This window comes from Camelus ferus, chromosome 22, assembly GCF_009834535.1.
Source record: "Camelus ferus isolate YT-003-E chromosome 22, BCGSAC_Cfer_1.0, whole genome shotgun sequence".
NCBI lineage: Eukaryota > Metazoa > Chordata > Mammalia > Artiodactyla > Camelidae > Camelus > Camelus ferus.
In genome coordinates, this window is record NC_045717.1 from 24,206,555 (window position 1) to 24,221,560 (window position 15,006).

The following is a 15,006-nucleotide window of genomic DNA, read 5'->3' on the forward strand; positions in this document are numbered from 1 at the left end:
AGTACATTCACAATGTTGTACAACCATCGTCTCTATCTAGTTCCAAAATGTTTTCATCACCCTAAAAGAAAACCGCGTCCCCATTAGCAGCCACTCTGCACGCCCCTCCCCTAGCCCCTGACAACCACAAACCCACTCTCCGTCTCTGTGGATTGACCTGTTCTGGATGTTTTGTATAAATGGAATCACACACTCTATGGCCTTTTGTGTCTGGCTCTCTCACTGAGCATCATGTTTTCAAGGTTCATCCACGTTGTAGCAAGTGTCAGTGCTTCTCTCCTTTTCATGGCTGAGTAATATTCTGCCAGATAGGTGGACCACATTGTGTTTATCCATCCACCCACTGATGAACATTTGGGTTCTTTCCACCTTTTGCCTATTGTGACTAGTGCTACAATAAACATTCATGTGTAAGTATTTGATTCCCTGCCTTCAGTTCTTTGGGGTATATAGCTAGGAGTGGAATTGTGGAATCATATGGTAATTCTACATTTAACTTTTTGAAACATCACTGTATTGTTTTCCTGTGTCTGTGACTTTTTAAAAACAGACTTATTAAGGCAAAATCTTTTGTCAGATGCTTTTTCTGCCATTATTGAGATGATCATGTGGTTTTTCTTTTAGTTGTTAATATAATGAATTACACTGATTTTCAAATGTTAAACCAACCTTGTATTGTTTATATTTTGATATAATTTCTAACGTATAGAAAAGTTGCAAGAAGAGGCGAATTATTTTTGCATCTTTGGGTTCCTCAATTGTTTGCGTTCTGTCGTGCTTGCTTTATCATACTCTCTCTCTCCTGGCATACACACTATTGTATAGTCTAATTATAGAGACTATTGTCTATTGTCTATATAATATATACTTATTACATATATATAATATAATACATATAAGTGTATAAATATAAATAATCTATAATATTTACATTGTATGATGTATCATGTATTTATAACATGACATAATAAAGTATATACTGTATTATGAATATATGTTACATTTTTGTATACATATTACACATAATAAAATTAAATAATACAGCATGTATAAATATATTATAAATTCATAGAACATAAAATAAATAAATAAATAAATAAATAAATAAATAAATAAATGTATATACACATACAATGTATATAGAAGGAAGTAAGCTGGAGTCTTGGCAACCTTTATTCTGGGGTCTGTCAAATATCTCTTTTCTGCCTGGAGGGGAGTATTCTGTAACCTGTCCAGTCACTGTCAGTTTAGAAAATCTCACCTTGTCCAGCCCTGTTAACGATTTCCATCTCGGAGCTTTCTCCATCTTCTTGGCTGGCTAGACATGTATCATGTATCCGGGAAACCCAGGGTGATCTGGAGGCCCCTGGGACCACCTCCTTGCTGTGCCCTGTCCCTTTTGCTTTGCTTCGCATGTGTGCCTGGTATGTGCTGTTTCTGTCCATGCCTCCATCACTAGGCTGGGACCAGACCAAAGAGAGGGAGCTCTGAGCATCCCCGTGGGTGTGAGCTCTAACCACTCACACAGCTGCCTTCTCTGGTCTGGTCTGGTTAGCGGCTGGGCTGGTGGGATCCAGAAAGGCCGAGATGGAAGGGGACAGATTCTAGAGCCAGATGTGGGTCCAGGGAGGAAACTCAGCTATCTCCTTGTGATGCCGCCTGCCGTTGTCATGGAAACTTAAGCCGCTCTCTTTTGAAGGACCATTAAAGTTCAGGGTATAATCAGCATTCTCCCTGGTGGACCCCCACTCTCTCTGATGGGAGGCAACCACCATTTGAACAGCAGCCTCTGGATGATGAAGCATCTGAGTTCTGCCATCACCATCGCTTTTCTCCTCTGGCTGGAAATGACCTGCTGTGTGACTGACCTCAAGTCTCTGTTCCTGTTGGCACCTCAGCTTCCTTCCCTATGGAAGTGACAGAGGGACACATCACAATTGCCACGTTATCTCTGAGTACCAAACTGTGAGAGGGGTGTAAGGTCATGGTTCAAAATGCATACCCTGGGTGCAGAGTGCCCAAATTCAAATCCTGGCTCTACCATCCACTAGCTGTGCAACCTTGAGCAACTTGCTTTACCTCTCTGGGCCCCCATTTCCTCTACTGTAAAATAGGTTATACTAATGATACCTACTTTACAGGAGATAGCATAGCTAAAGTTATCAAAACAGTGTCTGGATAAAGAAAATGTAGTATGTTCACGCAATGGAATATTATTCAGCCATGAATAAGAACGAAGCCCTGACATCCACTACAACAAGGATGAACCTTGAAAGCATTGTGCTCAGTGAAAGAAGCCAGACACAACAGGCCACATGCTGCGTGATACCATTTATATAAAATGTCCAGAATAGACAAATCCATAGAGAGAGAGAAAACAGATTAATGGTTGCCAAAGGCTGTGGAGAGAGGAGAAGAGAGGTGGTGACTGCTTAATGGGAATGGGGCTCCTTTTGAAGATGGAATGTTCTGGAGGTTAGTAGTGCTGATGATTCTGGAACTTTGTGAATGTCCTCGGCATCCTGCATAGACTTATAATGTCAGAAAACGTTGGTCTAGGCACCAAGTTTGGCTAATTTTAACTTTCAACCCATACACTGCCTCAGAGGCACAATCTCACATGCTCTTTACAAGTTTCCAAGCATTTCATTCTTGCAGTGTCACCTGAGTGGATAATTCCCTATTTCAAACTCTGTCTTCCCATGAGTGCTTTTAGGTTTTGAAACTGTGTTGCCTCCACTGTGGCCTGGATTATCTGTCTTATTTGTTCTGCCCTGGTCTGCCTCTCCAGGGTCTTGAAGCAGCTGCCGTGACATGGCTTGAGGTAGCTCTGCCCCCAAGCCCATGTTGCCCTGTTGCACATTCACCTGCCTTCCCTCTTCAGGAGTTTACAACTCTGTTTTGAAATATAATCCTGGAGATACAGGCTTACAGGAGGTCTCAGACAGAAACTGGCCTGGACAATATGAACAACATTGGATGTATTTCCAACTGTTTGAGATATCTGTAGCAGAGATTGCTAGCTGTCCTATTCTCCCCTTCTCTCTCACAGCACTAGAACCCCAATTTTTATCTGAGTGTATGTGGGCTTGTAAAATATAGACAATACTTTACTAAATGGTGCACCACACCACATCGATGACTGTGACACACTAAGGGATAGCAGAGCAATGATATAGAAGGAGCCTCAGTCCTGCCATCATGGACCACCAGCCCAGCCCCAAACTGCATACAGATATATGACATAAAGTAACTGCATTACATTTTTTTTACTTAAAGAAATTGAGTTGGATTTTTCATACAGTAAAATGCATAGACCTTAAATCGATGATTTTTCAGTTCTATGCACCCGCATAGCCACTACCCTAATCAATATGGATGGGTTTTTTCCAGAACCCTGGACAGTTCCCATGGGCCCCTCTCCAGTTGACTCCTACCTGCCCCAGAGACACCCAAAGTTCTGATTTCTATTAACACAGATTAGGTTTGGCAGCTCTTTAATGTCAGGTAAGTGGAATCATGCAGTGTGTATCCTTCTGTGTCCAGCTTCTTTTGTTCAGCATGACTTTCAGTCATCTTAGTCTGCTGCTTGTATTACCAGTTTGTTGTTGTTTTTTTTCCTCTAAGAGGTGGCCCATGATGTAGATATACCACAGCTTGTTTTCCCACTTTCCAGTTAGTTTCTGGCTGTTACCAACAAAGCCGTTGTTGACTGTTTTTGTAAAACTCATTCTGTGGAAAAAGGTTTTCCTTTATCTTCTATGTAAATCTAGGCATGGCATTGCTGAGTCAAAGGGAAGAAGATAAATTTCCATTTTGTTTAAGCTACTATTATTTTGAGTCTCTTAGAGTCACTCCATTATATCCCCATATATTGGCATCCCCTCCTTCTTTGCCTCACTCTTTGGTTTCTTTACTTCTGCTTTCAGGGACCACCTTCCAAATAAACTACAGTTGTCTCAGACTTTAAGACAGTTGGACGCTGCCCAATTAGAATAAGATAGCTCAGTGGGTTGTACCTTCAGTTCAGGTGTCCACAGCACCTCTCTGGGTGATGTCTCATCTTTATAGGTGCATGTGGTCCCTGTGCTTCTGGGTCTGATGAAGGTGACAGGGGTTCAGAAATTAGCATTTACACTTCAACTGAATACTCACTAGGGGCTAGCACTGCGCTGGGCATGGTGGGATATAAAGATGAAACTGGTGAGAGTAACTGAAGTTCCCCTCCCCCTACCAGTGGTCTTTGGGAGCAATATAAGGTTGGTGGGTTTTTCTTTTAATCAAAGGAAGGATTTCCCAAAGTACAGATCGATGGGGAATCTTGGGCTTGCCCCACCTCTGGCTTATTGAAACTGAGAGGATCCTGGGAATCTGCATTCTCTGTGGGTTTCCTAGGGGAATCGTCCTCATATTCGAGTTGGGGAATTCAAGCAAGAGGTGGTCATGGGTGGGCAAGTTGTTGAGTGTAGCTGGTGGGAAAAATGATAGGCAATTACTCTCAGCGGGGAGGGGCCAGATCATGCAAGCTGTGTGAAGATATTTGAATTTTATCCTGTAGGCAGTAGGAGTCTTGGAAGGATTGAAGGCAAGGATGGGACTTGATCAGATTTGTGTTCTAGAAAAACCCCTCACTGTATGTGGTAAATGAATTGTCTGTGTGCGATCTTTGGGAGAGGAGGGAAGAGACCATGAGATGACCAGGCAGTGATGGAGGTAGGGGTCTGGTGAACAGGTTTGATGAGAATGACTTGCTTTGGGGAATATGGGAGGTGGATGGGGAGAGGGAGTGTCTCTGGGACATGGAGAGGGTGCCACATGATGAGGGCATGGAGGGAAGGGCAAGTTGGGGGGTGGGTGGGTTGGGTGTTCAGCTTTATATTATTAATTTGGACGGTGGTGAGACACCCTTGGAGAGATATTCATCGAAATACCAGGGCAGAACCTCCTCTTTCGTCGAGGTCCCTAAAGGGCAGTATCTGGGTGCCTTTTCCTATCTGAAAGTTCTCCCACTCCCAGAGAACAAATCTAAATATACCGGAAGGTCTTTCACAGTTTGCCTTAACGCAGACATTGAACTCTCTCTCCCCTCCCGCTCACGAAGAGCCTCTGGCATTTAGGTGTCTTGTAATCATATTTTCTCTGCTTGTTAATGGACCCACTGAGGCAGTACTCCCGGGAGAAAGATCTCATTTGTCTGGGGCTGAGGAGGGAGACAGGAGTTGCCAGAGCTAATGAGGAATCAATGCCTCATAATTGTTAATTAAACGAGCCTGGCTCTCCCCTGGGGCTATTAGTTGGCTGGCTGGCCCTTGAGTGTCCACAAATTTAATTATACTCCCCAATAAACACCTGCAACAAACATCCCCCTATGGTATTTCTGTCGGGGAGACCGAAGAGAAGTAGGATCTTCGTGTGTGTACCAAAACCATCCATTCACTTACTGACTGATGTATTGGTTTATTCCCTGGTGCCTTTATTGAGTCAGCAAATGTTTATTGAGCACCTGCTGTGTACCAGGTCCTGGACTGGGTGCTGATTACATAGCAGGGAAAATACACAGTCTATGCCCTCCATGGAGCTCACAGTGTAATGGGGGAGAAAGACAGCCCGGTAAATAGATAACAACAACAACAACAACAACAACAAAACTAGACTAAGTGCTGGGGAGAAGATCTGTGCGAATGTGTAAGGTAGACTTGACATGGGGGATGGTGAGGCAGCAGAGAACGTTTCCCTTGATGAGATGAGACTTGGATGAGAAGGCAGAGTGAGCCATTGAGCACCCTGGGTGGGGACAGAACATTCCAAAATGAGGAAACACAAGCAAAGGCTGTTCTGAGGCTGGAATGAGCTGGATATAGTGTCTGTGATTTGATTAGGATGTTGCAGAGAATTGGGGGTGACCGTGGAAGATGCTTCAACGCACCTACCAGACAGAAGTTTACACTTGTCCTGTAATTCGTCCTTGGAACTGATGGCGGGGTGGGGGAAAAATGCTTCCTGGAACTTTTATTGAGAAATCTCCGTAGAATCCTAGTTTAGGAAGGGCTTCAAATGCCATTCCCTCATTGATTCCCAGGAAAGCGTAGTGAGATGGTTAAGAACCTTGGTTCAGAGTCAGATGTTTTGTATTTCCAGACTTGTGGAGGCATGCAAGTGACATGGCCAACACTCTAGTGCCACCACAGTGGCACATTGCTGTATGTCCATGGGGTGCATGCCCCTATTTTGTTCCCTCCTCTGCCCTTGTCCTGTGGAATTAGTCATTCCAGTCCCTGGATGGAAGTGATTCCTCCCTGAACCCCTAACCCCCACACTTGCTTGTTCATCTTGAGTGGAGGTTGACGGGAGTCCACGCTATGAGGAAGCTGTGACTTGTTGTCATAGTACATCAGAACAACAAAATCACTAGTCTTCCACACAGCACTAGACCACAACCGCTCCAGTCTTCTTTGCTACCCTTTTTTCCCTGTCTGAGAGCCCTGCCCAGCTCTTTCCCCTCACCTGAGCTAAGCCATAACAACTGGGCTTCCTGCTTCTCCACTGCCTCCTATTTTCTGTTCCTGGTCCTCCTGGAGAGAGACAGGGTCTGAACTCCAAGGGCCCAACTCCCACCCAGCTATGTCAAAAACATGGAATTTGGAGTTGGACAGTTGTGGGCTTGACTTGCAGCTTCACTTTAGAGCTGAAACCTCTTAGGCTAGTTATATGCCCCTCTCTGGGTCTCAGTTTCCTCAACTGTCACCTGGATAATAACAAGCATGTCTTAGGGCTGAAGATGACATGATATAATGTATGTAAAATGTTTAGCACAATGCTTCTCGCAGAAGTTTGGAAAGAGCACAGATATATCATCTTGGCAGGCAACTGTCCCCCCACAGTCCTACCTAGTGGCCATCTCACCTGATGAAAATTACGGATTTCTGTGTGTGGTTTCACCTCACCTGCTTATCTGGAAAATAATTCGTTGAAAAATCCATTAAGTGAGGGGCAGTCTCCAGAAACGTCAGACACTTCAGACCACCTTCTGTTCCCCCATCAGGGTGCAAGGACTTCCCGGTACCAGGGAAGCTGTCCATTGTTCTGGTTCTGAAATGAAGTCGGCTCCGAGAACCCTCAGGAGCTGTCCGGAGCCCTGGCGCTGAAGCAGATCGCGGTTCCCTTCCTGGACCCCGAGGGGCGCTGTCCATAGTCTCGGTGCTGAAATAAATAGCAATTTCCTTTCGTGGTCATCGGAGAACTGTTCTCCGCCTTGGTGCTGAAGAAAACTTGATTTGCTTACCTCTCTTCCCAGCTCACCCCAGTCCCCTCCGTTCTCTGTTCTTCAGACTCTTGGGAACCCCCCTCCACTACAATTCTTTCCCCTCCAATCTTCTAGGTGCGCTTCCCAGGGTTAGGCGGGGGAAACACGGAGAGGTCGTAACTAGGTCTCAAACCTGCTCCCCACCTCGTGGCATGTTCCCAGAACTTACCTCCTAGGTAGTCAGCGTGGTTGGCCTGTTTTCCGGACCGTCAAACTTCTCAGTCTTTGTCACTTTCTCGGAAAATGTCCATGAGCTGACCTGTAAACCAGCCCCAGCCACGGGGATCCTGGTGCCTCAGACCACCCCTCCCCCACGCGGCTTTGGCCCTTCCCCTGTGTGCCTCACCTGCTTCCAGTCTTGTCGGAAGATGCAGGTGTCCAGTTGCTGCCTAGGCAGGGACGTGTGCTTTTATGGGCTTCAGGGAAGGCGGGGCGCCGGGAACCCGGGGAGGGGCTTCGCCAACTGGCCAATGGGACTCCGCCTCGAATGCAACTCCAAAGATTACCTCATAGGTTGTGGGCTCGGCTTCAGAATAAAAGTCTGGCATCTGCCCAAACCTGGGCCAGGGGTTTTCTGGAGGGGGAGGGGACCCTCATTGTGTTCTCCAGGGTCCTCCCACACGGTCCAACACCGTCCTGGGTCTCTGAGCTCCGTGGAGTATCAGGAAACCTGGCCAGTACCTGCTTCTCTCCATCCCCAGATTGTGCTATTGCTGGATGACTACTAAAGCTAGTAAACTGTGTTGGGGGGAAAACGGCAGAGTTCAGAATATTCAAGTCCAGTTACAGATAAGGACACTGAGGTCTGTGGGACTGGAGGGCTCAGAGGAGCCTGGGGTTGAGGTGATACTCAAGCCTAGATCTTTTGATTCCTTGACTCAAAACCCAACTCATAACTTAGTTGTGCTTCACTCCGCAAGTTCTGAACCAAAAAACACACAAGCTTGAGTTAAAATTCAAGTTTTTCTCCTCCTTGCTGTGGGTCTTTGGGTATAATCAGCTCTCTTTGTGCTTCAGTTTCCTCAACTGGCAATGATGCTAGTACCTTCTCAGAACATTACGATGAGGAATTAGTGATCTGGTGTAGATTGCATGTTGGAAATAAATAGAACTAGGGTGAGAGAGGCATCAGCTTCAGATGCAAATTTTAAGGAGCCACAAAACCCCCCCTCAGTAATCAAGATCAATAATATTTCAATACAATGTTTTATGAAATCAAAATTAACGCAAAAAACTACAATGAACAAAATATCAAAATTTAAGGAAAGACAGGATCAGCATTACTGATTTTTCCCTTTTGCCTCAGGTTCCAATGCAGCTTGACATGGTGCTAGAAATAATGTCGAACATGATAAGTTTTCCAATGATGTAGCTATTATTTTCAGAGACATTCCATTCATTTATTTATTCAACAAACTTTCATGGTATTAGGCACCAGGGGCACATACATGAATTCAGCAATCAACCTTGCCTTTAGGGATAGTGAAGACATGAAGATGTAACTATACTCAAATGTAGTATGTGTGACAGTAGAGGGATTTGTACCTGGCTTGCTATTTCCCTTGTATGAACATCCCTTGAAGGAGCTGCTCATTTTGTGGAATTTGAGCTCATAAAGTGAGCTGCCTGCAGATCACCCATGGATTCAGGAGAAGCAGATAAGACACCTAGCATTTGTCAACAAAGTGCCCAAACCAAGGGTTTACTCCATCCATAACTGGGGAAAAGTTCAGTCAAGCCCATAGGATGGGTGCAGAAACTATATGGAATTCTGACACATAGTAGGTACTCAACAAATTCACTGTCAGCTACGTGACTTGTGTGAGCTCATCTAGAACATTCTGGCTTAATTCTTCCCTTTTGCCTCCCACGCGGGAGACCAGTTCTGGCTTCACAGCTTCAAAGGAGGAGCAAGGAGCCAGCTCCAAAAGGAAGAGGAAGAAACAGCAATGCAGCCTGGGGGTGGCTGCCTCGTTTTATGTGTTCTCCTCTTTTTTAAAAAATCTTTTCTTTTTTTTTTTTTAAAGAAATTCAAACCCACAGAGAAGTTGCAAGGATAGTGCAATGAACTCCCGTATCATCTTTACCTAGATTCACCCACCTGTCATTAACATTTGGCCACATTTGTGCTCTCTGTCTCTCTCCATAAATCTTTATCTCTGTCTCATCATATAAACTGCAAGCACAACCTTTCCCTTCTTTCCTAAATACTTCAGCATGCTTTCCCCAAGATCAAGTCTGCTATGTAACCATTATGCAATGATAGCAACCAAGAAGTTAAAGTTGTTACAACACCACTGTCTAATCCACAGTCCACATTCCAGTTTCACCAGTCGTCCCAGTATGGTCCTTTATGGCATTTCATCCCAAGCTGGGATACAGTTCAGGATCGCACAATGCATTTCACTGTCCTGTTTTCCATCCCTTTTGCAGAGCGGTGGGCTTCGTAGTAGCAAGATGGCTCAGACCCCAGAATTCTTTCAGCTCTGAGATCTGCCTCCCTCACTGACTTCTACAAGGGTGTGCACTACACACAGGGTCTGCACTCCCCCTTATTTACAACAAGAGTTTGTTTAGAGGATTTCTTAAGTCCCCTCCTCCTCCAACATTCTAGAAAGTCATGGCCAGATCTGTGCACCCCTAAGACTACTTCATGCATTCATTTACTCCACACACACACACACACACACACAATTTTTTTGAATATCTGCTATGTGTCAGGCACTGGGAGTGCAACAGGGAACCGAGCTGATATGGTTTTTGCCCTGCATTTAGTGCAGAAGAGAATAAACAAGTAAACAAATAATGGAACAAGATAACCTCCCATAGTGAGACAGGTTCAGGGACATCTCTAGGTTTTGGAGATTATGAGTAAAGCTGCTATAAATATTTACATACGGGTGTTTGCATGGAAAACACGTTTTCATTTCTCTAGGGCAAATACCTAGGAGTGGGATGGCTGGGTCATGTGTAAGTGTACGTTTGACTTTCCAAGGAACTGCCAAACTTTTTTTCAGAGTGGCCGCACCATGCTGCATTTCTTTGAGCAATGGATGGAAGTTCCAATTGCCTGGCATCTTTGTCAGCACTCGGTGTTGTCAGTATTGTCAATTTCTTTTTGAGCCACCCAATAAGTTTGTAGTGTCTTCTCTTCCTTTTTAATACATAAGGAAGCGTTCTACACACACTTTGTAAAGTACTCTTTTTTTTTACTTAATAGTGCTTGTAGAAGAACACGACATAGTCCTTGACAAAATGTCTATTAGGAGAGACAGACAGCCCCAAGCTATGACAGCTCTGAGTGAACAGAGCTGTGATGGAGGAGACTTGGGGCACTGTGGGAACCTAGGGAGGTCATCTGTCCCCATCCAGGTTTAGAAAGGAGGGGTAAGTCAAGGAGGGCTTTCTGGAGGAGGTGCCACTATCTAAACTGAGACCTAAGGCTAAGGAGGAGTGAACTGAGTGAAGCTATAAGAAATGTGTTCTTGGCAGGGGGAACAGCATGTTTAAAGGCCAGGGAAGAATCTGGACTTGGCACATTTGGAGTCAGGACCACTGGCTGCAGAGTCTTTCTTCCTCTCACCCCTTTCTACCAGCCTTTGGATCTGACTGGTCCATTTAAACAGATGGGATGACTTTTCCTTGCAAACACTCCATTTAGGAGGCTCCATTCTGCCTTCCAGAATCATCATAGCTGGCATTTAAAAATCACTTACTGTGCCCTTGCTAATTCGAGCTCTGCCCTTGTCATCTTGCTGGGAATTCAGCTTCATGGAGAGTCCCCTTTGTTCAGTCTTCTCCCCCTGGGTCCCCAGGATCTGCAACATTTGCCTGTGTCCCAGGCAGGTGCAGGTGGGCAGAAGTGAATGAATCTCTTTAGAAAATGTTCCCCATGAGACTCGAGTTAGGAACAGTAGCTAATTATCTCTGGGGATAATAAGCCAGTAGTGAGTGTTAATTAATAGCTCATCATGGCAAAGATGAAGGTTTAGAAATAAGGGTTAAAGGTCTGGGGTGATTCTTCCTCTCTGTCCCCTGCCTTACACACACACACACACACAAGCGCACGCTCACACACACAGCCCCTTCCTCAGCCGTTACTATAGAGACCTTCCTGCCACCCTCATGAGCATTTACAAATCGAGACTGCACAGATGGTGGCCTCAGCAGGCCTGTTGTTCTCTCTTCTAAGGACAATTTCTGGAGCCCTGAGGATTAAGGAAACAGGGCTACTCTGTACAACATCTGCCTGGGGCCCCGAAACCTGACCCTCCAGCCCAGGCAGGGGGAGATTAATGGAGGCATTTACCCAGAAGGGGCAAAGCACACAAACAGGACCACACACAGGTTGCCCTCCCCACCTAAGGCCACCAGGGAATCCCTAATGAAGGTCTCAGTCCCCCTCCCCTCCTGAGTGAGAATCATCCCAAAGGCCAGGCAGTTTAACACTTCAGACCCTGTGAGAGAGGGGAGCATCTTCCAGTGTCCTGGAACTATTGCAATAATAGGACCTAGTGTTTCCTGAGCATCTATTTTATGCCAAGTACTGCACACATCATGTATAATAAGTGCATAATGAAGCACTTTATGTGTAATGATTATGATGATACTAATGCTTATTTATCTGTCATTAACCATATGCTTAGAGCTTTATAAGGGCAAGGGTTTTGCCCGTTTTAATCCCCACTGTATTTCCCAGTTCCTGGAACTGATAGCTCTTGAGTGAATGAATGAACGAAAGATGTCATTTACTCCTCATAGCCACGCGGCAGCATAGTTACTGAATCCCATTGTTCAGATGTGGAAACTGGAGCTCAGAGAAGTGGGGAGGTTCCCCCAAGTACACCCCGCTGTGATGTGACACCAGCTTTTTGTTTTAAAGAATAAAAAAATTGTGGGAGAGTATAGCTTAAGTGGTAGAGCGCATGCTTAGCACGCACGAAGTCCTAGCTTCAATTGCCAGTGCTTCCACTAAAAATAAGTAAATAAACCTAATTACCTTCCCCCCCAAAATTAAAAAAAAAATAAGAAAAAAATTAAAGTCGCCCAGGACTCCCTGCAGGCCCAAAGGAGCAGAGGAGGAATCTGAAAGTAGGTCTTCCTATTCTAGAGACCCCCTATCACTCATTTTGATGAGGCCCAGAGAGAGAAAGCACCTTTCTCCAGCCCACGCAGTATGTCCAGGGCCCAGCCGGGACTGGAAGTCCCACTCCTATATTGGCTCTCCCATAGCTCCTTGCAGCCCTAGCACCAAGCGCAAGGTCTCGCAAAACTTGGGCCCCAGTAGATATTTGTGAGTGATGCTGTGGGTGCCAGGTTTGGGCCTTCCAGAACCCTTCTCACGTTGTCTCCTCTGATCTTATACCTTAGCCCTCCAGTGGGCCAGAACTTGAAGTTTTGTCACTGTTTGAAAGGTGAGGGGGGAAGGGAAGCCCAGAGAGGTCAGATTGCTAGCTTTATAGTCACACCAAGAGAGGGTCGCTGGCTGGGGCTGGGTGTCTCCCCCATTGCATCCTGCCACTCCCTTGAAAGGCACCTCTCTCAGTACCTGCCTGTTTTCAAAACCAATTTTCTATTTATTGAGCATCTGCTAGGTGGGAGATCTCTACCTCACCTCGTCCTCAGAATAACATCCCAAGCTCGGTGCTAGTAGCTTTTCAGAGAGATCAAGACATCTGCCCAAACACACATAACAGAGAAGGGGGCAGAGCTGCCATTTGAATCCAGAGTCCCCATGTGTAGACACATTCTCTGGTTGGTGTCTGTGTCCCGAGTGGGACCAGCCCCCAGTCTCTGAAGGGTGGCTCTTGGGCTTCAGAGTCCAGGAGGAAAGCCCAGACTTATAGACCTGGTTTCCTCTCCATCCCGGAGTCCTGAAAGGACCCTGAATGAATGCCGTGTTCTCCTCTCTCAGCTTTTAGACGTGTTTCAGAAGCAATACTGACAAAATTTCCGGTACAACCCTCCCTCCCAACTGTCCTTCCTCTGACTGCTCATCCTAGTGGTGGGAGGTGGGGGCGGACAGGAACAGAACTCCCAACAGCCACAGTGCTGGAGGGGAGCACATCTGCAGCTGAGGCAGAGAAAAGATGTGCATGTATCAGGGAGGCCCCTCTGCGGCTATGACATTTGTGCAGAGACAGAAAGGTAGGAAAGAGCCAGTCTGCCTTCCAGGCAGAGGGAACAGCAGGTGCGACGGCCTGGAGGTCTGAACGAGCCCTGAAGAAACTGAAAGCAAGCCAGACAACCCCCCTGCCCACTGAGATCCTGGGCCCTTCCTGCGGCCAGGGATTCAGGTGGTCCTTGGGGTCTGTGCTCTCTGTGATGAGGCTGGGGATTCAGAGCCACCGCAAGGCCTAGTACACAGGAGGTGCTCAGTTAATGTTTGTTGATGAAAGAACAAACGAAGGAAAGAACTGGAAGGGATTTAAGAGATCAGCCAGTACAGGAATGGAAAACTCAAACGCCTGCATGGGCGTATCACGTGAAATCTGAGATTTGGACTCTTAAAAAAAAATTATTTGCAGAAACAAACCCCAGTGGCAGCCAGCTTGGCATGAGGGCCCTTACCCAGTCCCTATGGAGGAAACTGAGTTCAGAGCCATTAAGTGACACTCGGGAGATCTCACAGCCCCTAACTGAGAGCTGGGACCGTGGTGATGGTTAACTTCTTTTTATTGAATGCCTACTGCATACCTCACATACATTCAGTCAGTAAATACGACTCCCACGGATAGATACTGGGATCTCCCTATTCGTTTTTTAACTGATGAGGCATCAGAGGCTCAGAGAGTTTGACAGACTCAACCAGCGTCACACAGCAGTAAATGGCAGAGACAGAATTCGAACTCTTCTGCCCAGAGCTGAGTCTTTGTTCGCTCCCTTCAAGGGAGTATTTTCCGTATTTTCGTTCAGGACGAAACAGACGCTCAGCGGAAAGGGGGTGAGGGGGTGCCTGTGATTCAATACACCCCAGAGCGATTGAACAGAACCTTTGAGACCCAGAACCTTAGGAATCAAATCCGTTGAGCTGACTTGCGCTCCTAAATCCAGAAATACCCAAGCAGGAGGCTGGGGCTCCCCACCCCCACCGCAAGCGCTCCTCCCCCACAGTAGGTGTACACAGTAGGCGTTTAATGAGCGCTTTGATTGCGGTTATGGAGGCAGAGGCGAGGCTGCTGGAGGAAGAGGGGTCTGCTTTCTTGCCCTGCCCACTCAGCCCCTCGGAGCCTGCCCAGCCCCCAGTCCTAGCCCCCCTCCGCCCCCCCACCCCGCACATTCGGGTGCTCTCCCACCGCAATTACGGTAATTAGCTCCGAGCAGCTCGCCGGGGAGGGAGGAGTGGGGGAGGCGGACTTTGGCCCAGACTGACCTGCTTCCAGGCGGGCACTCGGGTTGGTCCGCGCTGGGCACGTGACACGTGCCGCCGACTTGTTGCTGGGCATCCCAGCATTGCCAAGGCAACGCCTGCCGCTCGTCCTCTCTGCCAAGTGCCGGGGAGAAGTGGCTGCGTGAGGGTCTCAAGGCTCGCGGGAGGCGAGGAGGGGGATCCAGAGAGCGAGTCAAGCTGCCTCCTTTCCCCCAGCTCTCCCCAGGCCCAGCCCCTGCAGCCCAGTCGCCCTTGGCCCCCCGCCATAGACGTGTCATCCGCGAAGGCGGACACAGCAGATTCAGGGTCACGGATGGAGCCAGGGAGCAATCGT

General features: G+C 46.8%; 1 pseudogene; it reads right to left on the minus strand.

Moving 5' to 3' along the window:
- Positions 1–7,116: 7,116 nt before the first annotated feature.
- Positions 7,117–14,748, minus strand: LOC102523428 (annotated as a pseudogene).
- Positions 14,749–15,006: the final 258 nt, after the last annotated feature.